Below are 3,631 nucleotides of genomic sequence, written 5' to 3' on the forward strand. Positions count from 1 at the left end.
AACACATTAATTATATATAAACATACCTTTTTCTAACTGTTTTTGAGTTAAGGTCTCATGTAACCAGCTGGCTTTGATCACTGCATAGCTGAGGAGGACCCAGAATTCTTGGTCATCCTGCCACTGTGGTACACACTTGATTACAAGAATGTACTACCAGTACAGCTTTGTTGTTACAGTTTTTGTTTTTGCTTTTTAGAAAGGGTCTCTCACACTCGTTAGTCCAAGACTGTCTTTGAATGATAAAAGCTAAGATCCTAAAAACCTGTAGTAAAATCCTTTTGCCTCAACCTCCCAAAAGCTGGAACTACAGGTGTGAGCTACCATGCCAGCCTAACATGAAATATTTTCCTTTATTTAACTCTTGAACTTAAATGAAGGAATCAAGTAGATGTTGTATTAATATGTCCACAAGAAAAGCCAAAGGGAAAAATCTATGTAAAAATAAAGGACTGTTGAGACAAACATGCAAATAGGCATAAGACTGGCTCCAGCCAGTGGAGAAAGAGGTCTGTCCAGTGGACAGGATTTATATGCATGTCTAGAGGCCAGAATAATTTTGCCATTGCTGTCAATGATCTACTACTAACAGCTCTGCTAAGACTGAAGGAGGCCTTAGCCTGGAAGGCAGTCAAGACTGCGCACAAATTCCCTCTGAAGCACCGATTCTTCCCCACTGTCCCTATCATTCCCCACCCTCAATGCCACACCCCAGTATGTATACACACACACACACACACACACACACACACACAGAGAAGGATTTTAATTTGCGTAGACCTGGATCACCAGCATATCAAATGGTGCTTGGCATACCAGTAAGTATCTGTTGAATGGACACATAAATAGTGGGGACAGTCAGGGGTAACTCTAGGACTTTAGGCATATCATAATCCCAAATGTACAAACATTTATTTTTAAGTTTTTATTTGTATGGGTGTTTTGCCTGCATATATATCTATGCACCACATGCAAGCCTGGAGCCTGAAGAGGCCAGAGAGTGTGTCAGATTCCCTGCAACTGGAATTGTAGACAGTTGTGAGCTGCCATGTGGGTGCTAGGAATTGAACCTGGGTCCTCCAAAAGAGCAATACATACTCTTGACCACTGAGCAACCTCTACAGCCCTACTTTTAATCTTTTAAACACTATGCATATGTATGTGCATATGTGCGATATGCATGTTGGTACAGGCACACACATGCCACAGTGTGCTTGTGGAGCACAGAGAACAGTTTTATCGAATTGGTTTTCTCCTCTCACCCTTATATGCCTTCTCAAGATGGAAGTCATATCATTATGCTTATATGGCAATCACTTTTACCTGCGGAGCCCGTGAGAGGGCTGCAAATATTTATGTTTAAATAGACATTTGCTGTCATGGCCATGACGGTACACACTTGTAAACGGAGCACTCAGGAGACTGAAGCAAGACTGTGAGTCAGACTGCACAGTGAGACCCTGTATCAAATAAGTACTATGAACAAGTACTAAGTACTAAGTACAAAGAAGCTGTTCATAGTAGTTGTTACCTATTGTCATAGCACTAGGAAGGATGAGGCAGGAGGATCCTGAGTTTGAGGCTAACCTAGGTCTACATCAGTGAGACCCCATATCAAGAAAAACAAGGGCTGGGGAGATGGCTCAGTGGGTAAGAGCACTGACTGCTCTTCCGAAGGTCCTGAGTTCAAATCCCACAACCACATGGTGGCTCACAACCACCCGTAATGAGCTCTGACACTCTCCTCTGGTGAGTCAGAAGACAGCTACAGTGTACTTATGTATCCAGAGCGAGCAGGGCCGACCGGAGAGAACAGAGGTCCTAAAAATTCCATTCTCAACAACCACATGAAGGCTCAGACCCATCTGTACAGCTACAGTGTACTCACATACATAAAATAAATGAATCAATCTTTAAAAAACAAAGAACAACAACAACAACAAAAAACAAGAACACTTGGTGTGATGTAGCTTAGTTTCTAACTAACCCTATCCACATACCTGACACGCTGGTATCCTTAACAATCTTCAACACCATGAAGCTAAACATGTGCATGTGTGACAAGAAACTGCTCTCTGCGTGCAGGCTCTACGCTAATCCAGTTCTTTTTCTTCGACAACTCAAGCTGCTGCAATAAAGCCCCACTCGCTGGTGTCTGTGACAATGGGCATCCATTTCTCTCCTTTGACTGGAAGCTTGGTGGTACCAAGGTCCCATAAGGCCCCACCTCTGTCGTCAGAGTGTCTGGAGAAGGCCCCCTCTTGCTGCAGATGTTCTGGATCCTTCCTGTGGTTTGACCTCACTTGTGGAGAAGAGACAGAAAGCAGCCAGCCCTCTAGTCCTGTTTGCTCAGTCTCTGGGTTTTGAGATAGGATCTTAACTTTCCCTGGCAATCTTCTGTCCCTCACCAGTGCAGGAATTTCAGGCTTGAGCCACTACAGCCTCAGCAGAGCCCTCTGTTTATAAAGACATCAATCTCTCACCAAGAGAACCTTGATCTCTCATCAATCAAGGGAACCTTGCCCCTCAGACCCTCACATAAATCTGGTCACCTTACCAGGGCCCTGCCTCTAAGATCACAATGGGGGTTGGGGCTTCAGGCACAGGCAAGGGGTGGCGGGTCTATTTCATTACATTACCCAGGTAAAGAAAATTTTATTCTTTAATAAAATTGTGTTGTTAGAATATCCATCTATGTTACCTGACTTGGGTCTTTTGGGAATCTTTTCACATCTCTGCAAACTGTTGATAATTGAAAACAATGGTGAATTATTCTTATTCATAGACTTGTAAATGAATACTGTCCAGGCAACACACAATCCCCTTCCTGTGGAAAAACCAGTTCTACAGCCATTTGCATATTTATTTCAATATTTTCAGTCTAGATACTGTTCTTTGGATTCTCCTTTGAAGTAGTTTTAAAATCTCACCAGTTTCTTCATCATTTTTTAAAGACAGGGTTTCTGTAGCCTAGGCTAGACTCAAACTTGACCTGTAATGGAGGATGGGATTCTAAGGGACACTACCAGGCCTGGTTTGTATATAGTGCTGGGATTGAACCGAGGGCTTTGTGCATGGTGGTCAAGCACAATGCCAGCTGAGCCCCAGCCCCCTTCATTATTCTTAACAGTTCATCTCTTAAAAATTCTAGAACTGGGTGCATACTCTTGATCCAGCACCTGGAGGCAGAGACAGGAAGATCTCTGTGAGTTCATGACCAGCCTAATCTACATGAGTTCCAGAATAACCAGAGCTACTAGGGGAGACCTGAAGAAAGAAGAAAGAGAGAGAGAGAGAGAGAGAGAGAGAGAGAGAGAGAGGAAGGGAGAGAGGGAGGGGAGGGGAGGGGAGGGGATTCTAGATAGTGGTCTATCTAGGGGTACATACCGTTATTCCCAGCACTCAGGAGACAGAAGTTGGTGGATCTCTGAGTTCACGGCCAGGCTGGTCTACTGAGAGAGTTTAAGGGCAACCAAGACTAGACAGAGAAACCTTATCTCAAAAAACCAAAAGAGGGGGCTGGAGAGATGGCTCAGTGGTTAAGAGCACCGACTGCCCTTCTGAAGGTCCTGAGTTCAAATCCCAGCAACCACATGATGGCTCACAACCATCCGTAATGAGATCTGACGCC

Source organism: Mus caroli, chromosome 7 (assembly GCF_900094665.2).
Source record: "Mus caroli chromosome 7, CAROLI_EIJ_v1.1, whole genome shotgun sequence".
Classification (NCBI taxonomy): domain Eukaryota; kingdom Metazoa; phylum Chordata; class Mammalia; order Rodentia; family Muridae; genus Mus; species Mus caroli.